Raw genomic sequence first — 22,712 nt, forward strand, 5'->3', positions numbered from 1 at the left:
CAGGAATGTTCCCTGTAGCTCATGATCCGATTTTCCAGCCAGTTTTTCAATGACCCATGCAAGACATCAAAACACTCCCTACATGAATACTGCACTGCTCCAATCTGCAAGAGGAAATCATATAATTTTCTTTACAGGGTCTTTACCATCCATCCAAGGTACCTTACTTGAAGAAGCAGCCAAAAGGAATAGTTTCCTTCTTCTGCAGCTATTTTAAAACATATAGTTGTTTCCTGCTCAGCACCTTCTCTTTTCTTCCACAGTATCATTCTCCAAGGAAAGATGGTTTCTTCTTTCAGCACTGCAATCCCATTATTTGGGTTGTTTTTTTGTTTTTGTTTTTGTTTTTGTTTTTTTTTTGGTGCCTGCTCATTCTCTCTCATGGTTTTCATCAAATATGTTCTTCAGGAAAAGCATACACTGACAAAGCATACGCCTCTCTCTCCCCACGTCCTTGTTTAGTTTACTTGTCTGTTAAACTGAGTTGTTCAGCACAAACACTTCCCTCAGACACACAGAAGCCATGAGAAGAGCACAGCCAAGCTCTTGGAGCCCTTCATTCTTCACTGCAGCCTCAACACTTGACCCAGAGCTCTTGTTGCATTGACATTACAGGGTACAGCATACAGGGCTGTGTGTGTGTGCCCTTGTGCTCACTGGCCTTGCTTATTTGGTCTCCCTTTCTTGTCTTGTTATCCAGCTCCCAGAAAGACTCCTCTATTCCATTCATTTCCTATAATTCATTTCCTACCATTCCATACTGGGAAAGTGCCCAGAACCCCCGGGCTCTTCAGGACAATCTCTCACCTTGTGGAGCATTTTCCTGATGGGTATAAGAGCATGTTTCCTGACAGCTCCCACTTCTTCAGCCATCTCCATCTCATATGTCCCACAGTCCACCAGCTCATACAGCCATCAGGCCCCAGTTTGGCTGTTGGAGCTGGCAATGACACAGAACCTGTACCCTGAACATGATGTGTGCAGCAAACCATCCCACACCCCTCAGATCCCAGCACTGACTGTGTGGCAGCCCAGAAGTTTCCAATGGAGGCAGCAAGGTTTTTGCTGAGAGTTCCCAGGACTGATGCCCAGCCAATGGGAAGCAGCTCCACGTGCATGCAGCCATACTCACATTCTATTCTGGTAAATAAAAGGCAGAAACAACTCCAATTTGATCCTGCTCATGGCATTCCCCATGGGTCAACAGATACCAAGATCTGCTTTGCTGAGCATCTGCGAAGAAAGCCTGGGCTTTGAAAGTTACCTTGATTTACACAGCTACAGACACATGTACATTCAGTTGTTTGCTTTGCAAATTTTGAAGTCATTGCAACACTTTTTATATGTCAAATTCAAAAGGCAAAAGTTTTCCGCTGCTTTATTTTTATTCCCTCTTATTTGAATTTGTATTTCCAGCATGGTGCAAATCACAGGCTTACACCAGGATGTAAGGCACAAAAGCACCGCCTCATTACACACACAAATGTTTGGGATTAAAATTATAGGCTAGTGGCATACATAAGAGGTGGATTATAATTAGTATCTAGATGCATGAGTGATGAATCACAACAGAGCATTACATACTATTAGCCTTACACCATGTAGAGGGTCAAACGCCAATGATCCAAGCAATGCCCTTGAGCATAAGGGTTGCAGGACTGGGTGCCCCTTGGCATGACTCAGAGCTAGCAGGTGTCCCTGCTGCTTGGACTTTCCCAGAAAGCTAAAACAGTGTTGATGAAGGCTGCTCCAGAGCACAGAGCAAAAAAGGTTTAACTATGGCTGCTCGGTATCAGGAGGGGCGAAGCAGAGAGAAAGCAGGGGAGAAAGCTGAAAAGGAAAGAGGAATGGATAGCTATGAGCATTGGGAAAATTTCAGGTTATTTGCAGGAAAATCACCATTTCTGGAGCTGAAATTCGAAAATCGAAGTTTGAAATCTGATCTGGATTGAAGGTGGAGATGCAGACTTCAGAGAAGATTTTTCTAGGAAGGAAAGGGCAAGAGACAGGAAGGTGGGCAGGGACACTTCCCGGCCTCCCTGGGCCATGGGTTCCTGGCACTGAGCTGGGACCGACTGTCTCCACAAAGCTGGGCAGGTTCCCCAAGGCCCCTCTCTTCACAGGGCAGTTTCCAGAGAAAGTTGCTGATCTCCCTGCACAGGGTCTACAGATGATCTTAGTGATCTTTTCCAACCTCAATGATTCTATGTTTCTGTGACTAATGCCCACATGAGCCCGCTCTGCTGAGCACACGAGTGCAGCCCAGTGTCACTGCAAGCCTTGCACTGTGCTGCTGCTTCTCAGTGTATTTCTCAGCTGACTGAATAGTTAAGAAGATGCAAATTCAGTTTCAATGCATAATTTCCTTTCTGAATGCATGCTGCCCCCAACAATTAGTCTGCATTTCAAAGCATGGCACACATACCCATTTATATACACATAGTCACATCCTCGTGAGACACACGCACATGTGAACTAACATTTCAATTACAAAACCACCCCGAATCTCCTCTACAGTAATTCCACCCTGCAGGGAGACACACGGGCTGACAGTGAGATGATTGTGAAGGTGATTGAGCTTTGAGACGTATTGTTGCTCTGCTCAATAGTGCTGATTGGCAGCAGTGATTAAATGACTCAAGCAAGGGGAAGTGGCATTCAGAGGCTGACCAAACGGATCAGAGATGCAATCAGTTTAAGCATCTGAGGATAAGTGCTGGTTTCTTGGTGCTGCTGTGGAAGCCAGGTGTCTATGCTTGGTGAGGTTAGGGTAGGAGGATCAGGCTGGCTTTTTTCCCACGTTTCTAAGTTAATCCATCTGGTGACATCATGGGAAAACCCAGGTGGTCAGTCTCTACCTCCTAAACTTCAAACTCAACCAACCTTGGAAGGCCAGATGCTTCCAATGCTGACTTTGTGGTAATTCCCTCTATTGCCACAGTGTGCTGGAGATGGGCCTCAGGGCTCCTGCTGCTTTTTTTCCATCTCACATTCTGGTTTTTCTTCATAGGAGTTCTCTGGTACATGGCAGTGCTGGAAGTGCCCAATTGCTGGGAAGAAAAGAGGGCTGGGAGGAGACCTGCAGCAACAGCCACATCTCAGAGCTGGCTGCACCCTAAATAATTTCCCAGTCTCCCTTTCCCAGGCAGCGTGCTGGTGGATTAACATAACACATACATCCACAAACACCTCGATGTCCTCAGCATGAGCCAGCATTCATAGACTGGTAGGGGAAGCACTTAGTGCCCTGAGGCCACAGAAATCCCACAGTAGTTAATGGAGGAAGGCCAGACTGCCTTCTCCCTTGCAGCCTTCACTGTGCTGAAGACCTCAGTCCTCCATGTCTAGTGGCTGCTTAAAACATCCCATTCCGGAAATCCTCATTCCCCTGTGCCAGCAGCTGTGACAGGGACTCTGTGGATCCTACCTTCTGCATCTCTACCCACCAGATTCCAAAGCAACCCAACAGAATTCAAACAAGACATTTCAATTTCAGCTGGGTCTGGAGAGTCTTTCAAGGACTTCCATGGACAAAGACAAATCTGTTGGCTAGCTTGAAGCCTACAGACGGGCACAGATGGAACTCCCATTGGCAAGGGAGGCAAATAAGATAAAAAACTGTAGGAGGAATTATTTTTAAAAATCACATTATATGCAAAGATGTACATACCTGTATGCATCTGTATACATTCTTGATTACCCTTTTTAAAGCTATCAGAAGTTCAAGTATCTGTCCTTTTTTCTGTTATTCAGAGGAGGGCGAGATTGCCATCGTCAGTTAGAACAGGGAACAGTCACTGCTTGAATACATTTTCTGTTATTTTTTTTACCTCAGCATTTCTTGAAAACAATCAAGATCTACTGATGGGGTCTACACTAATTGCAAGCCATTGGAAAAAAATACTGCACCAGCACAGTGAGACAGAACAAAGGAATCAAAACAAGAAGGGCATCTGGATGCCCATATCAAAGCACTGTTGTAAAAGCCAATGACATGATCTCACTTGAGCACTGTGTTCAGTTTTGATGATTCTATCTCAAAAGCTGTACAGACAAAAATAGCAGTATCTGTGAGGAAAAAACAGAAGTAATGGTTTTAGAAGAACCTTCATGTGAACAGAAAGCACAGGAACCAGGAGTTAGCAACATCTAATAGGATGAATTGATGGAGAGGGGCATGGGGGATCTGAGCTCCCTTCCCCATCGTCTTTCACAGACAATAACCTCAGACGAGTTATTTTGCCTCCTAACTCCTCAGTTTCCCCTTCAGTAAAACGAGGAATAAATGACATTTAAAAGACATGCTCTGAAAGAACTGTGTAAGAAATCCTCTAAGGTGACAGTACCTACTTGTTATTTAACATCTGCATATCGGTGTCACCTTTCTCATGCCCCATCTCAAGGCAGCTGCAGTGGCCCCAGAAGAAATGGGATTCTCACCTGAGGAAACTGCTTTTCTGATCCTGCGTGGCAATTCCTATACTGAGCTATAGAAATACCAAAAGTATAAGGGTGAAAACAGAGAGAGTATTTACGCAGAATACAATACTCCAAGGAACAGCCTTCAAAACACACTTCTAATTTAGAGAAGACTGTCAAATGCCCCGTAGGGTTACTGTGTCATGCATCAAATTTCCTTTTTGCAGGTTTTAATTTGCGACTTCTCTCATAAAGCAGAAAGCAGATGAATTATTTTAACAGTTGCTGACTGTAATTATATCATTGCAGCCTCAGCTCTTCCCTTGGGTATGACACAGCCACCACAGCAAACTGCCCAGAGCAAAGGTGCTCCAGTCCTGGTCCCCAGAGGAGGTGCTGTTTGTATCACCTTGCAGCACAGCCGAGTCTTAACCCTCCTCATCCCATCATATGGCTGAGTACCATCATTCTGGTAGTGGTGGCAGAGAAAGATGTTCCTCCCCAGAACCACGGATGCAGACATCTTCTGTGGCAGAGGTCTTCCTCAGGAGCTCACAGACCAGCCGGGCCCTACATTTCTTAGCTTTGCTTCAGGGAGGTTTCACTGCAATGAAGAAGGGCTTTCCTGGAGGACACCAAACCTGAGCAGAGATAAGGAAGGATATGGAATTTCTGATGTGCAACTGCTGTTGACTTAGCACGAAAACTTCATCTTACAAAGGGCAGCTGTATCATGGTGCTGCTCACATGCCTGCTGTGCTTGTCATCCACATCCCACTGGTCAGGCATAGGCTGCCCAGGGAGATGGTGGAGTCACCGTCCCCAGAAGTGTTCATAGATGTCATACTGAGTGACATGGTGTGGAGTTGATGCATGGGCAACAAGCATGAGTTGATGGTTGGACTAGATGACCTTAGAAGTCTTTCCAACCTTAATGATTTCATGATTCTATACTGCTTGTCAGTATGAGCTGGGAGAAAGCAGAGGAGAAAGGGCAGCCTGAGAAGTGGGAGCCCAAGGAGAACCACGGCCTCTGCAGCTCACCAAGCACACTCACACAGCTCTCAGGGCTCATTACCACCGAATTCCTCTTTCTTCCTTTTCCCAATGTACGTTTCATAAATTGCAGAAGCCACGTCTTTCAGCATTAAAACGTAATTAATGATTTCACTGTAATGAAATTAATAATTAACTGGAAAGACATTTGAACCCTTTGTTGAACAAAACTCACTAATATTATGATGTATTAGGACGTCTGGGCTAGTCTGTCTCTAGCAGCACTATTGTGCTGCTGGCTGGAAGCCAGGAGCTGCAGAAAACATATTTTCTTCCTGTCAGAGCCTTTCTGACAGGCCACTGCAGCACAGTAGCAGCCCCACTCGCAGGCACCGTCTGATCCTGGCTTCTGGATCCTTTCAGATACAGGAAAACAAAAGAAAATGTTATACAAAGATGAGTGGTGCAAGGGTTCCAGCTGGCCAGCTGCCCACCAACCTGCTGTCATGTGTGGGATGTGCAAGCAAGAGCATTTTTAAAAGAATTTAGGCATCAATATTTTGATGTCTTCTTCAGAGGATGGTGTCTACTTGGCAAAGAAAGACTATGGAAGCCATCAGTCCCAGGACAGGAACAAGGCCTCAGGACATGAACACCCTGCACAGCAATGTCCTGTGTCCTCAACTTTGAAGTATCTTGGGAGTATGATCCCCAGGGCACATTTCTTTCATATCCACCTGATGTCATTGCCCTGGTGATAGCCAACAACATTGCCTATGGGTTCCTTGAGCTGATCCCACCAGCACTGTGCACAGGGTTAAGGTTGGATATTAGGAAAAACTTACTCTCTGAAAGAGTGTCGATGGAGTGATACAGCTGCCCAGGAAGGTGGGGAGTCACAGGGTCCCAGAACCGTTGAGATGTGGCACTGAAGGACATGGGCAGTGAGCACAGTGTGTATGGGTTGGGGTTGCACTTGATGATCTCAGTAGTCTTTTCCGATCTTAATGATTCTAGGATTTTAGCAGGTCTTTAGGTCTATTGAAAATCTTCATCTGCTGGAAACACATGAGGCTTGAACTCCGAAACTTTGCATAAGGCCTTTAAGACCTAAGACTCAAAACAACCGATTAGTGACCTCTGCAATACCACCTTAGCTTCCAGCTGAGCAAGCTCTCTTCTTTGGCACTGAAGCATCTTAAACTAAGGTTTTAGCTTTCCCCCGAAGAAAACTGAATTAATCAATTCCTCCTCGGCATTGAAATAAAGCTCTCTTTCTGCTAGGTGGGTCAAAAACGCACAATCTATTTCAACTGTTCTGTTCCCATGAATTCTATTACAATACATTGCAAAAGGGAAGATTACAGAGAAGGCAGAGCCAGCGGCATGCCTTGCTTTATGAGGGGGAAAAAACACACACACAATTTATTTTTCATTGCTTTATGATGAATATGAATTCAATTACATGCAGAGGAGAACTGCGGTAGTCAGGCAGAATTATACTCAGCTAGTAAGAAATATAATAGCTTTTAACAAGGAGAGCTTATCATCAAGGTTCAGACAAGCTTGAGCCCATGTTGCACCTGATGAACCTGCAAAAGGAGACAATGGCTATCAGAGCTGAGAATTAATCTCTCATCTCCTTGCATTGAGGAGAGGGAAGGGAAGGGAAGGGAAGGGAAGGGAAGGGAAGGGAAGGGAAGGGAAGGGAAGGGAAGGGAAGGGAAGGGAAGGGAAGGGAAGGGAAGGGAAGGGAAGGGAAGGGAAGGGAAGGGAAGGGAAGGGAAGGGAAGGGAAGGGAAGGGAAGGGAAGGGAAGGGAAGGGAAGGGAAGGGAAGGGAAGGGAAGGGAAGGGAAGGGAAGGGAAGGGAAGGGAAGGGAAGGGAAGGGAAAGGGAAAGGGAGTGTTAGAGAAATCCTCAGTCACAGCCAGTTCTCTAAGCACGCTATTGGGCAGCAGGGAGCAGCTAGATCATCCCTTGGGACATAAACACAACAAAAGCAACTCAGAAAACATGCTCATCTCCATCCCTGTTGCTGTTGTTTTTCCCACCAGATGAAGTGCATCTCTTACTGCTCCTTGTTGTCATTTCCAACAGTCAAGTTTGTTCACAGAACCCACATGCCAGACAACTGTCATATGCTATGCATTAACCTCACACACATTGTGAGCCTCCCAGATTGCCACTGGTGCTTGTGCTACATAATGTGTCCAGGATTCCGTCTTCCAGGTAGCTCTCACATTGTTTCTTGGCATGCTTAGCAACTCCAGATCAGAAAGGTTATGCTAATGCAACATGCCATGCACCCACATCCAGCCTTTCTCAAGGAGCAGGTGTGACAAGATTACGCATCATTAGGTAGCTCCTAACAAAGCAGTTACAAGCCATGAGTCCATCTAACCCAACATTGTTTCTAAGTCAGAAGACCCCAAACCTTCAGCAGTGTGGGCAAAAACATTCAAAAGTGTGCTGTTGCCTGTCCTACCTGAACATAAAGCAGGACTTGTATTTTGTGCAGATGCAGCGATTTAGGGCTCAGTCCTGCAGCAGCAGTGGTGCTGGACTCAGATCCTAAAGGATGCTGATGGACTAAGCTTCCCAGAAGCTGGTCCTGCCATATACAGGCAGTGCACACAAGGCTTTCTACGTTTCAAAAACAAAATGTTATTTCTGGAGCAGCTGCCTGGGAAGGGATGCTAAAAGCTTGCCTAATAGTAAAAATAAACATTAAATATTTTGTTGCTATTTTTCATCATCTGGGTATTTGTGGGTTAAGCATCACATCTTCAGTAGGGTCAGTGTTGCTGCTCAGAGACAGGAGAAATGTGATCATTGCATTTGCTGGCCAAACTTATGAATCAAGACAGAACAAATCTCATACAAAATCCCAACATCTGTTCTCCTTCATCCCCATTTATCTGTTCCCAGCATCTGTTCTCCTTCATCCCTATCTTTCTCATCAGCAGCATGGCAATACTGCGGCTGTGAAACAGCAACTGCTCACGCACTGCTCAGAGAGAACTGCCAAGTTTTGTTCCTTCACTTTAAGGAAGAAGGTGCTTATCTCCATTCTTATCCAGGTGGAGCTGTGCAGCCCAGGGCCTCCATCCCACCCAGAGCATCAGGGTGAGCAGAGCTGGGCTCTGCCGTGAGCGCTGGAACCAGGCTGTGGCAGCAGACAAAACCCAGGGGTTGAATCCTGACATCTGCTCACCAGGCTTGATTGAAAGTGGAGGAATTATATTAAATTACCTGATTACGTGAAGGCTGAGAAATGATAGTAGATATTACAGCCAAGGCTGAACAAGAGCTTGGCAGTTCCCGTCTCTACAGGAGGAGTGGGAGTTTTGCCCTGGTAATAACAAGCTTTGCAAGTTCCTTCTCTTTAGAGAATTTTCTTTTTTTTTTTCTTTTTCTTTTTTTTTTACTGAAGATGGAGAAGAAAACATACAAATTGCACATAATAAGTGGAACACAGAAAAAGAACCAGCTGTACTCGCAGATGTTACAATACATCCAAAGGTGCTTCTCTATTTTCTCTCCTCTTAGAATAGGCCATATATGTCTGATGAATAATGCAAGAGATTTCCTCTATAGAATTATTAGCAGGCAGCCCTTCCTGACCTGTCTTTAATCACACTCAGCACTCAGCAGGCCCCGGAAGGGAAGGGAAGGGAAGGGAAGGGAAGGGAAGGGAAGGGAAGGGAAGGGAAGGGAAGGCAACACCACTCTTACTAGGTGAACCCAGTGGGTAGCAGTCACCCCAGTCCTTCTCAACTTTAACACTTCAATGTGAGGAAAATCCATGAGCAGCTCTATGAGCTTTGTTCCTCACCTGGGCCAAAGTTTGGGTTAAAGTCAACAGATGTTTTGCATCTCAGTTGAATGTGATCAGCATTTAAAAGTGATGTTTGTAAGGAGAAGCTTTTGCTTAATTACAAAGACTTGTTCAATTGAACTCATAAAATCACAGAATCGTAGAAAATTCCAAGTTGGAAGGGACCTGTAAGGATCATTGAGTCCATACTCCTATTCAGGGATGATGATGCTTCAGATTCATGTTTGTGCACGTTCATGGAGATCCAGACACTCTCACTCACTTGCAGAAGGCTAACAGTGGTAGACCTGACTCTATCAGCCTAACAGATACAGAGAATTTATTCTGACTGTCAGGTATCAATCGCTAGCAGTGCAGATGGTGGTGCTGCAAGCACCATGAACTGTGTAAGCCTACTAATCAAGCCTGGATCCCAATCTTTCCCAGAAACTAATGCTTACAGAAGTATTTGGGAAGCTCTGCAGATGGACAGATTAAAAAAGAGAATGAGAGTTTGGCTATGTTGAATCTCAAAGAGAAGAGTTTGGCTATGCTGAAAGGGAGTCAGTTTTTGCAAATAAAAAAGCTGGATGGACTCTCCTAGTCCATGCAGTGCTGCCCAGCCCAGGAGACAACATGGTGCAGCACTGCAGGAGCTTTGTGCAAAGCAAAAGGAAATTAAACGTGAGTCATAAGCAAGTGTCAGAGAACACTGCAGGCCCAAATTCCCATTCATCCAGAAGATCTGATTACCTTAATGTGCTTTGTCCAACCTGAACATTTCTACATGCATAAATCAAAAGGTTCCGCTATGCCTTGTTGAGCTGTTGCAGCAGCACAGCAGCTCACCTCTCCTGCACAGGCTCAGCCCAAACACCATCAGCCCACGGTCTGCTGCCATCCCTCTGCCCTCCCAGCCAGCCTCTGAGCCCTGGCCTGTGCCTCGAGGGCATGACAGCCCTCACAGCACCTGGGCAGCAGAAAGGTGGCTCACAGCATTGAACCCCAGCTCCCGAGGCACTGGGCCAGCTCTGGCCAGTACAGAGAAACCCTGAATTAATTGAAAATGACATGTTTTGATTTGGCTTAATACGCTGAGATAGTTTGATCTGGATCCGCCAGGCAGGAATGATGCGTTTCGTTCAAATCTTCTTGACAAAACAGAAACGTCTATGTGATTCCTTTAAAATCAATTTTTTCCATGGAAAAAATATGATCTTTTTACAGAATATGCATTTTCTCCATCTAGAAACACTCAGCACTAATTACCACATTGGTGAGTTTGATAACAAACTTCTTGTGAACTCTAGTCTGAACTACAGTGAAGTCATTTTCAATTCCCTTACTCACTGGAATCCAGAGCCATAAAATGGTGTAAAACACAACTAGGGAGAAGCATTGAGAGCCCCCACTCACTGCTGCCTACAAACTGGGATGGACAGGCACAAGAACAGCCTTACATGAATGACGCTCACATCTGACCGCGGTCCCCCAACCACAACCACATGCAGCTCTGCTGCCAGCACCCCATGTGCTCCTCCTGTTTCCTTATTTCCCTTCCAGACATCAGCAGACACTTCAGAAGAAAAAGACGTGCCCAGGTTGGAGGAAGGGGGGGAGCTGATCTTATGCATGTCTTGAAAAATATAAATAAACTTTCCCACTCCCATGATGGTTCGTATATTTGTCAACTGGTCTTTATGGGAAAGTGGTAAAGAAGATTTCCAATGCCTCGTAGTGACATATATTCCCAGTGAGGAACAAAGTTTGAACCAATTTTTGAGTTTTAAAATTATTGAGAGGAGAGATTACCATGGCCAAGAATAACTGTGTATGGAAGGAAATTGATTTCTGGCCTGCTAATAATTCATTTTACATTCTTCATAATCATATTCCAAAAAGCATATATTCTACAGCAATAAACAGTTCCAAGGACTCTCCTCATTTACTCTCCCCACTGCATTCTTCGGACTTGCTTAATTTCATAGCCCAAGGCTGCAGTGGGACTTGGGTGGATAACATATTGTGCCTATTAGAGACACGAAGCCATCCAAACACTGCCAGCATGGAGCATCCTACTACAACAGCTCCCAGCTCACCATATAGGACGATCTCTCCTGCTCCTTAACAAGCATTTTAATTTGGTCTGTCTGTGTAGCCCTTCCATGCCAGCTTCTGCTTTCTGTTCTACTCCCATCCTTATCCCTCTGGGCGGAAAATCTCAGGATTGAAATCCTTTATGAACTCCAAGAGTTGTAAATTCATGTTCAATTTACTGTTAAATAGATGTCTGATATGAAAATGGAATGGTTTTTAAAGATGTTACTCAATTCTGAACTTTTAAAGTAGCCCTGGGAAGAAATGTGGGATGAATGCAAAACTTTCTGACTTCCAAGTGAGGTCACCAACAATAGTGTTCCATCTTTGCTTTGTTGTTTTCAGGTTTTCATTGAAACTATCTAACATTTTATCTAGCAGATAAAAAATAATAATAATAATAAAGCACTTTATTTAGATAACTTACTTACCAGATACCTCTGGGCCATGATTTTGAAACGTCTCCATTGGTCACGACTAGAAAAGGCAAAGGATGCAGCAAATTAGGGTTTTCTTCCTCCATATGGATTCATCTGCAAAGCATGCAGCCACCTGCATTATCAGAAGCAAGAAGGCAATCATCAGCAGGGTGAACAGACAGCTGACTTCAGGGATGAGCTCAGATTTTTCTGAAAGGAGGGTGGATAGCAATAGGGAATAGGAAAAAACTCCCTTGGGTCATCTTTACCAGCATGCTGTGCCCCGAACATTGCCTCTACTCAGAGCCCATGTCAGACAGCCCTCATTGGGCAGAAGGACCCAAGGACCTCAGACATAACCCTCTTACCTGGGCTTTCGAGGATTTGAAGCCAGATTGAGCACAGGGTGGGAGCCTGCATTCCCACATACCTGAGGGCTGAAGCTGCTGGAGATGACACGGCCCCAAGATCTTAAATCCCGTTACCTTTCACCACAGCAAATGGGACCTGCAGTACAGCTTGCTCAGGAGGGCATGATGGATGTGCAGGTTTGATGCTGCGGATGCTGCAGGCTGCTGCTCCCAGGGCAGCTGAGCCACAGAAAGTGTTAACACAGCTCCCGCACTTCGCTTTATGCTGTGAAATGAATGTTATTCTCAGGGGCTGCAATAAGGTTGTAACAAGCTTAAATACTTCATTAATGAGGGCTCTGTAAGTACCACAGAGACAAACAAGATTTGAGAGGGGCAGAAGCCTTTGTGCTTTCCTCTTCTCCACTGGGGAGAATTCAACTCACTGTCCAATTTGCAATTGCTAACAGAAAATTTTGCACGTGGAAATGGATTTGCTTGCACAGTTTGTGCCTCCATCTAATTGTTTTTAAACTTTGCATCTTGGGAAGAATTAGCAATCATGTTTTAGCAGATCTCTGTTCTTAATGTCTCTGAGTTTTGGGGGGATTTTCTTCATGTAATATCCCATATGTTCTGATTGTTTTCAGGGGAACACAGTCAAGTCATCTCTAACAAATACCTGTTAAATCACAGAGCACATCAATCCATTGGCCAAAGCATTTGTAGTCTATCACGGAAGTTATGACATACCTTTTGCTAATGGGGAGAATGATGCCAGGAATAAACATAAGTCTTGCTAATGTGGTTGTTTTATTCTTCTAAACTATAGATGCAAACACGTTATTTTCTTATGTTTTTTTTGTTTGTTTGCTTGCTTGTTTTTTTAATTTTAAAGTAAGAAGGAATGAGAAAGCAAGAACAGAAGGACGTCTGTATAAATCTGCCAAGGCTCAATGGTTCCATGGAGCCACTCCTTCACAGTTTGCTACCACGGGTTCAGTGCTGCTGGGGAAATGGAGGTGCATGAGCAACTTCTACCACCTTCCTCATTCCTCTCCTGCTATAACCTTACACCACTTCCAGGCCTGACTGCTAGCAATAGCTGACCACAGCCAGATGTCACACTGCCATCCAAGATGTGTCCTTACCACCCACTTTGACACACCAACCTCACTGAATTCTGCTTTGATGTCCCCTTGGGGACCTTAAGAGTGAGATAAAGGGGACAGATCTTTGGAACATTTGGTCTATTGTGGCAGTAGAAAAATCCTGAACTATTTCAACTGTTGTGCTTAAAAATAATGTTGGCTCTGTTTTTGAAGTCCTCTTAAATCCTCCTACTTGGGAGAAGATAAAAATATCCCACTGCACCTGGTTACCTCAACCATTTCCAACAGCCACTGCCTCCTGAGAAGAGCTCCTTCAAGATGCTGCCTCCTTAACTGCTTTGTCCTGACGTTGCACAGGTCGGAGGTTTGGGGATTTAGGCAATGTGCACCAAAACAAAGAAAAGGCCTTTGAGCTGGAGGCACTTGTGTACAGTGGAAGTGCAGCTTGCCCCTGCAACACTCACCCCTTTGGTTATGCTTCCACAGCAGCCTCCTAACTCATTTCCTTCAAGGGAAAATGTTTTCCTTTCCACAGCTCTATTGTAGGCTTGTAATCAAAAGTGGGCTCCTTAAAACTGGACTGACCCTAGCATCTGTTAGCCCTTCTAATATCAGCGAAAACAGGGCATGAAGTGCTTTAAATCAGAGCTTCATTCCTCAGAATAAGGAGGATCGTCCCTCTCTGGTCAAAAGTCACAGATGGCAGATGTTCAGTTTTATCCCCTTTGGCCACTGGCAATGGCAGATTCAGAGCTGCGACGAAGCGCTAAGGCTCCGCACCAGCTCTTAGCTCTGGGAAATACTGGCTGTCTGCTCTCATTCATTCTCTTGAAGCAATCTTTAATCTTCCCAAAGACCCCTTCAGGCTCTCCGTTCCAAGGCCGCAGCTAGAAGAATGGCTTTACACAAAACCCAGAGCACAGTGCAACCTCAAGGCACTGAGTGAAAAAGTGAACACAACAAATGTAATAATAGTCATAAAATAAAAAAAGCAATCTACCACAAAATCGAAGTGGTTACCAAAATCCCCACCCACTGAGCCATTTGTTCTACTCGTTCCTCTGAACACCGAAGCCAAAGTCCTGTTCTTCCTCCCTTCATCTTTCTTCCTTTCCGCAATGAACTCTTACTGAAACAGAAGCATCAGCCTTGGACTCATTGAGCTGCTGGGTCTGCAGCAAGTCATGCACTGTATGGCAGCTGGCACTTCCCATCCATTTCGCCTACCTCCATCCTGCTAATAGCCAATCTGTGATGGAGTTTATGACCACAGTGCTCCAACCATCTTTGTCTGAAGCTTAGAATGCCATGAATCAAGGCTTTCTGCCTACAACAAAAGGGAGAGAGAGGGCCTGTGAGGTCCAGGAGCATGGATTACAGAAGGCTCTTGTGCACACCTGGTACACTTTCCACATGCTTGCCTGAATAAGATCCTGCCATGAATATTGCTACTGACTTCGGATTTAAGAGCTAACTTGCTTTTCTTCCTTTTCTGACAAATGTAATCAAGGCCTAAAGGAAAGCAGAAAACAAGAGCTTGGAGAAATTTGCAAGCTGGCAGATCCACAGGTGAAGGACCAAAACAGACCTGAACTGCTAACCAGACTCCTGAAGTCATCTGAGGAGAGACAGAATCAGTAGAGATGACATTACTCACAGATCCCTCCTGATGCCTTACATAATTCATAGCAAACACTGGGACATGAAGACCAGAAATCCCATGAGGAGGCATGTGGCATTGTTTTTTCTCATTAGGGTGAGTCACACAACACACATTATTACATAAAGCGGGATGTCTCATTAATTACATCTGTCTGGGGGCTATAGTGTACAGTGTCTGGAAGAGCTCCAGGAGACTAAGTCCTTGTCCTCATCATTCCAGAAAGTCCTACAGTGCCTCTTTGTAGGAAGCCACCATCACTTCCACCCAGCTGCCAGCTGGGCTCTGGCTCCCAGCACCCTCACTATGGTTCTGCCAGTGGGTGCCAGTGTGCATTCCCCAGCAAGGTCCCTTTTCTGCCAAACTGCCCCCCAAGGACATGGATCTCCTCATGCTCACCCACAGCAAGGCACAGAGAGGGAAAACCCACCCTGAGCCAAACTCATGTCGCTGCCATCCACACTGAGAAAACAACAGGCTGAAGGAGGAGCTGTAATAAAATGGTGTTTGGAATAGGAGGCAGTGCTGCACCGTGGCTTCCAGGAAGAGGGGAAGCGGAGCATTGCAACAGCAACTGCCAGCGTTTGCCCATGCAGACAGGTGGTGGCTGTGCCTGCCAGCTGCATCAGGGACCTCAGGATCCACTCCTCCTAACACATCCGTGAGCATCCAGGAGGGCCAGCCCTGTTGGCACGGACAGCAGTGCAAAGGGGTGCAGTGCCATCCACTTCACTTCTGTCACCTGCAGGCCCCCAGATGAGCCTGAATATTCAGTAAGAGAAGGCTGTCTCACAGCTCCCTGCTACCTCTTCAACAAGGAAAGCTGTTATAGGAGGCATACGCCTCTTTGCCTCTCCACAAACTCAGACTTTGAAAACCTAGGTCAGCCTATGGGAGCCTCCTGTGGTTCAGTTATACAGGGTGGACTAAAACCCCCCAGATCCCTTGCAGCCCCTTTGTGCCCTCCTACAGCACTGCAGGTGGGGCTGTGCCTGGTGGAGGATACCTGTACCCTGCAGTGATGTGAGACAGAGATCAGAGACAGGAAGGGGAATTTGATTTTGCTGTTTGGCACAAAAGAGGATCACAGAAATATGTCAGTGGATCACTGAGATTCACACTAACATGACCTGAGAAGTGTTCAGCCCTGTGCTTGATTGCATCCAGATCACCAAAACACTGCTGCCAGCAGACAGTGCTCATTGCCTCCACAGAAAACATAGGAGTTACTGGTGGGGAGAAGGGAAAGGTCAGGGAACGTCCTCACACGTTTTGCTCTCTAACAGTTAGTTCTTCTGACTATATCAATATGCAGTAGCAATGACAAGGACAGATGATCTGGAACTCCCTGCATTATTCATACACAGAGAAAGAGGAGGCAGCTATTGTGAGAAGTATCTGTTGGCGTGTTGAATATACAAGGCTCTAAACCTCAATGCACTGCTGCAGATAATGCTGTATTGAAATGCAACTAACCTATTGAGAAGTCCCACACTGAATAGAACAGGGTATGTTTCCAAAGTTCAAACATTCCAACATACTCCAGGATTGGAAATAGGATATTAAGAACAGGCTGGGGAAAAGAAAGAAAAAAAAAAAGGTGGATTTGGGGAGAGGAAGAGGTGGGTTTGGGAGCTCTACCAGCGCCCAGTTCTCCCAGTTAGGGCTTCAGCCCCCATGAGACACCCTTACCATCACATAAGCAAAAGCACTGCTGCACATCTCACAAGTGGGAAGTGCTTCCTTACTCTCCTTTGAGCTCACAAGACACCACCCACTGGTGCCTGCCTTGCCCAAGATGAGCAGCTCACCCCAGCACTCCAAATGCCAGATTCTCATCCTGTCATTGCATGAAACAAGGTCTATACATAGCTCCAGTTTGCCTTCTGGAAGGGGCTTTCATCCTCCATCTCACGCTCAGTCTCATGACTAGGAAAACAAACAGTGAGATTCCTCTACAGCAACACAGCAGAAGAAAGAACGGAGAGATCTTCCTCCTCCATGTACCCCCAAATAACCACACTGCACTGGATCATGGCACAGCCCAATGAAAGTACGAGTAATGCAGAGGCAGTGCCCCAAGTTCTGCAGTAACCAAATCTCAGGGAGACTTTATCCTAAACTCTTCAGCATCCAGTGACTAAGAAACACATGTAAAAGCATTCCCTAATGCTCACAGATACAAGGAGGCCAGGAGACACGAGTTTTCTCCTTTTGCTGTGTTAGGGTTTAATAGAATTATATGGTCTTTAGTTTACCTTGCCATGCAGGCACATTAAGCATGGATTTCTCTAAAGCTGGAACATCACACGATACCCAAACAACCTTGTCATTGCAATTTTGCACATTTTTCCTCTTTTGTGTATCTGTGAGCTCTGACTGCGGTAAAATTTCATCTCAGCCCACTGCCATCTGGAGCAAGGTTTGGTCTCAGACACAAGCGTAATGGGAAAGGATATTTCTGGGGAGTGGTGGGAAGGTTAATCATGTGAATGCTTAAAGATGCTGATCTCTTTCAGTATCTCACTGCGACACGTATGATCTGGATCCATCAAGACCAAGTATGTGGAAAGACAGAAAGAGCTTTGAGATCTGATTGGTACTGTGGTCTACAAATCCTTAGTCATCACAGCAGGAAGATTCGCCCTAGCTGATTTTCAGTTTGGAGTTACCCTCATTTATCCAGGAGACCTACAGTGATCTGCACCACCTGCAGAGCATCAGAAGAAGACTCTCAGCCACTGCAGGGACTCTGCAGCTCCCAGCTCTGGGTCTGCTCACCCTCAAGGGACAAAGACAGATGGTGCTCAGATGGGTTCACTCCAGATTACCTGTTAGGCTTCACAGGGAGCATCAAAACCTTGATTATCAGGATTCAAAAGGAACATCAGAGGATGCCTTGCAACCTCCTGCCACCAAGAGAACAGGTAGCACCCATCCCTTTGCACTGCTTAGACATCACACCATCTTTCCACATTGCCTGTTGGATACAGGCTGGGACACTCTCTGCTGGCATCACCAGTGCATGACACCTCCCTGAATGGCTCCAGCCCTCTGATAACATCCTTCACCCATTTTAGTGCTCGTGCTCTTTCTGCCTTGCAAGGTTTCCCCCCCAGCACTCCACAAGGCAGAGACCAGAGAGAAGAGGAAGAGTGATGCTCAGAGATTTGTCAGACCCATGTCAGGCAGCCTGTTTACTTCTGCTGGGCTTAGCTGGAGATGTTTGGATGCTTTTATACGACTTGACATCCACCCCTCAAATAACAGACCCTGCATCCCCAAAAAGGCCAGACAGACATATTATCTTCTGATTCTATTTCCAGCTTTGTCCGGCAGACACCACTGGGGAAGAAGAGCAGCTGCAGCTGGGGCAGGTTTACAAGCTGTTACTGGGCTGCCCGTTCCAGGCGATGGCTGTCAGGTCTGCGTGAGCTGGGCTCCTGTAATCAGCCAAAGCTGTTGTTTGTTAGCCCCTCGCGGTCTCTTGACTTTTCATCTTGATTAAAGAGCACGCCAAACGGCAGGATTAGCAAGGCAGGCATCCCAATCCTTTTGCTGCTCCTGAAATCCAGTCGCCTGCCTACCGCACACGTGCTCATCCTCGGGGCTAACAATTAGTGGCACCAGCTGCTAGCCTGGATGCCAGGGCCAGGAGCTATTAGTGCACAGACCATTAGCTTTAAAAGGCATTTGGAACTTCTGAACGTATTAGGGTTCTTATGACTGACGGATAGAACAGCCATATGTGGCTCACTGTTTTTTCTGTCAATATATTTCTCCAAATCAGCGTTGGGTTATCGGAACGATTTAGGTGGAGTACTTGGGAAGGCATCTTACCAAGAGGACTGAGTACTGCATGCAGTTGAGTAATTGTTACCTGCTTTAACTAACATCATTGGCACCTTCTTCCAAGTCAGGAATGGCAATGGGTTGCTTGAATAGCTGGATATTGAGACTCTATTTTTAGTCCTGCCATTTGCCCACCTAATGATTCCAGGGAAGTCATTTCAATTCTTTATGCTTCAGCAACCCCATCTGTAAGATGGCAATGATGAGCCCATACCACAGGACTTGGAGATCTGTGCCTGTAAAACAATATAATAAAACTTCAGATTACCGTTACTGTTTAAAGCTGAGGTGGGGAGGAAGCCCCATGGGTCTCTGCATAGTTTGCAGCAGTACCTTCATGGATTTTTTTCAAATCTCACATTCCCACGTGCACATCACTTGAAGCCAGTGACAAGAGAGAGAGACAGAGCTCCAGGCTGGTTGCTCTGCACCTTGTGGCAGAGGGTGCAGACACGAGGAGACCACTCAGTCTCCTGGCCATTACCCTCGACCCACAGGGATGAGCCAGGTTGCAGAGCAGAGCGTTGACTCTAAACCAAGTTAAAAGCCAGACTGCCTTACCAGCCTCAGCCCACTGCAATCCAACCACAAAGAGATTTTCCCATTATTTTCCCAGCTTTTTGTTTAAAGTAGAGCTGTCACGGAATTTGGAGTTCAAACACAAGATCTCTTCAAAAGCCTTTAAAAGAGATTTTACAATGTGATGTTCTGATGAAATTTCCAGGCCTTCTTGTTTTGTACAGCTGGCAAACACCAGCAAAATTCTTATCATTTTTTTAAATGTTTGAATATAATAAAATAATATAATCCTGTAGCTGGATTCTTGAAATGCATACATTATGTCAGTAACACACAAACTGGTCTTTTTATCCTGGGTCTGCCAGATTTTCAGGCTCAGGACAGTTCTTCTGCCATTTGAAAGGGCTCTCCCCTTAGTTAGACACACATGTCCCTCTACTCACCCAGATGGTTTCCTCCTCCAAGCTAGAATAATGTATTTAAATTTATCCAATGGCTTCCATGACTCAGATTTCCCATAGCTGGAAGGTTTCTAGCCGTCCTCTGCTCCACCTGCTCAGATGTTGAAGCAGCCCTCTCACTGGCTCACAACCTGCAATTCTGCACTTCATCAGTGAAGCGTGACTGCTGTTGGGGCAGGGAGAGGCTTTTAGCTATTTTAGTCTTTCATGAAGCAGTTCTAGAGCAGCTTCATGCTCACATAACCCAAGGTCTGAAGGTTAGTCCCTGGCAGTCCTGGAGAGAAACCACAGCTTTTAGAGGTTTGTTTCTTCTGGAGAGGAAGGGTATGTCCTGAAAGCCATCATTCAGTGATAGGGTAAGAGGTAATGGCTTTAAGTTTTGCCAGAGGAGGTTCAGATAACATATTAGGGAAAATTTCTTATCAGAAGGAGTGATGCTGCACTGGCACAGGCTGCCCAGGGAGGTGGTAGAGTCACCATCCCTGGAGATATTCAAGAAACATGGAGATGTGGCACTGAGGGACATGATTAGTGGGCACAGTGGGATGAGTTGAATTTGGGGATCTTAGTGGTCTTTTCCAACCTTAATGATTCCATGATTCCATGATTTCAGCCTTCTGATCTGACCAATGGATAACCAAAATTTCACTCCATCCCCAAATATTTCTCACTTCCTATCCACACCTAAACCACACTTCCTATTCAACAGCAAACTCATTCAGCAACTACAACACACAACAACTTTGCTGTCTACATAAACAGATAACTGTCTGGTTCGGACAACAGGACAGAAATGCAAATCCTTACATACTGATGTTTTATCATTTGCTTCAATTTCCTTGAGATAACAGGCAATGATTTCAAGTAGCACGTCAGTGATCAAGACACTCTTCTTTACTGGTGTTCACTAGGACCTGAGATCCTATGCTACACAGGCCATTTTGAAAATGCCACCTGGAGCATTCCAACTCACAGGAGTCCTTCTGTAGACAGCACATCTTTAGATAAAAGCATCCCAAATGATACTGACGTTCTAAAAATCCTTTGAAATTGCTGGCAGGCATGAGTAGTGGCTCATCATAGCCTGGAGCAGCTGAAAGCTGGAGAAGCAGCTGAGGAAGGATGTAGTGATTCCATCAGGCTCAGAGAGAAGCCAGAGAGGAACAAAGGCAAGAGGGTGCACAGGCTTCAAAGCTGTTGGGTTAAGCTGTTAGACTGGTTTTATAACACATATGTTGAAGTTTAAGAAGGGAGAAGAGTACTGAGCTACAGGGTTCCTGCCATCATCTTCCATGGGCTATTCCCAACCATCACAGTAGTCCCAGGACATTTGAAATCCCTGTTCTGGTTCTACCCAGACTCCACAGGGCACCGAATGCACAAAATTCAAGCAAGAACCTGCTTGAGAGAAATAAAAACAGTGACCAGCAAAGTCTTTGCCTCAGTGACCCAACAACACTCACAGTATGGCACAGATCACTGCAACCAAGGCAGGCTGTATCAGCCACCTTCTGAAACATCAACAAGCTATGTGGTGTCTCGGAGCAGGAGCACAAATGAAACATAAAAGCAGATTGGAAAACTAAGCCTCTTGTCATAAAAGACAACATAGGGAAGGAAGATTGGCAAGGGCAAACAGTCAAGCAGTTAATTACAGAGTAAATTAACTCTCCAACCATGTACATAATCAGACAGGAAACATTATAAGCTTAAGCCAGCAGTTTCAGTAACAAGATTTTGACAAAGTTCCCATTTATCATCCCTGGGCTTAGGCAGTGAAGTTCTGCTTGAATGTCTCAAAATGGAACTGTAGTCCCCTACAATATTGTCACCAAATCCCTTGCACTTAACTGGGTTTTGGGGAACAGATATTGAGCCAAATGCAGGAGGGCAATAACAAAATAACACCTTCAAAATCACTGCTAATTGTCAGAAGCATTTCACAGCATGGCCCTGGGTCCTTTCTTCATCACAGAGCAGTGGGGTGTTCTGGCCTTGGATCAGGACTCTAAAGGGAAGATGACCCTACTGCATAAGACCCTGATGTCATTTGTCATGAAACCTTGAGACAAACAAGGACTTCACTTTTCCATGGTAAACTGTTTCACAATTTGAGATATCCAGGGCCAGATCTGTAGATGCAAATGTAGCAAAAGCCGTGAAAATCAGCTAGAGAGATGAGTGCTGTAAACAAATAAATAATCAGCCTCATCAATTTTCAAGTTCAGAAAAAGAAATCTCAGTGGAAATTTTTCACAGCTCTTCTGTGCCTCAGTTCTCCGACTGGAAAACAAGAGGATGTATGATGCTTCTGGGGCATTCTTAAATAAAATAAAATCACAACCACAAAGCTGAGGCACCACAGAGGAGCACAGTTAGGGTGCAGTTAGGAATCTGAATCCCACACAGTGTCTATGAAGGACCCAGAAGAACAGGGAGAAATTTGGCCCACAAGCAAAACACCAGAAAAGCTTGCTTGCTGCCACCAGGCACACACGTAAGCGGCTGGGCCAAATTATACTTACACACTGTCTGTTAGACAGACATGGAATGAAGTGGGGAAAATAAAACATTGGTCAGGAGCTTACCCCAAAGCACGTGATCCCTCCTAGTGTGAGGAGCTGATGCTGATGTGGGGTTAGCATTATTCCTCCCTGGGGCTGCAGCATGCTGGGTGCCAGCCGACAACAAGCTGCCTGATGGAGAAAGGACAGTCAGCACATGGCACCAGGCTTAGCACCATAGCAAGGGTGCACCCAGGAAAGCCCCAGAGGATGGGAAACATGTCTGCAGCCCTCTGGTGCACTGTGAATATGGGTTGTTTTTCCACAGCAGCAGCAGCAGCAGCAGCAGCAAAAGAACCAAATAAAATCATTTTTTATTAGTTGAGGAGCCCTCAGCAGCCCGAGCACAAGTGTGCGGTTTTCGTCAGCCTGCCTGAGGAACATTTAAGGCTTTCAATATCAATGTGTCATTTCTGAAAACAGCCCATCAACAGGGGTGAGTTGT

The 22,712-nt window shown here is 45.5% G+C and overlaps 2 long non-coding RNA genes across 2 annotated transcripts in view; both read right to left on the bottom strand.

Annotated features, from left to right (window-relative positions):
* LOC125701308 (uncharacterized) overlaps nt 1-22,712 on the bottom strand; it is a 74,520-nt gene that overhangs the window by 27,928 nt on the left and 23,880 nt on the right. The window lies entirely within an intron of this gene.
* LOC125701309 (uncharacterized) lies at nt 1,456-22,375 on the bottom strand. Its single transcript, XR_007380204.1, has 6 exons — nt 22,292-22,375; nt 14,439-14,538; nt 11,762-11,882; nt 6,261-7,007; nt 5,651-5,831; nt 1,456-5,060 (listed from the first exon to the last, which is right to left on the bottom strand). It is a non-coding gene; the product is annotated as an uncharacterized LOC125701309 (long non-coding RNA).

Source organism: Lagopus muta, chromosome 16 (assembly GCF_023343835.1).
Source record: "Lagopus muta isolate bLagMut1 chromosome 16, bLagMut1 primary, whole genome shotgun sequence".
Lineage (NCBI taxonomy): Eukaryota > Metazoa > Chordata > Aves > Galliformes > Phasianidae > Lagopus > Lagopus muta.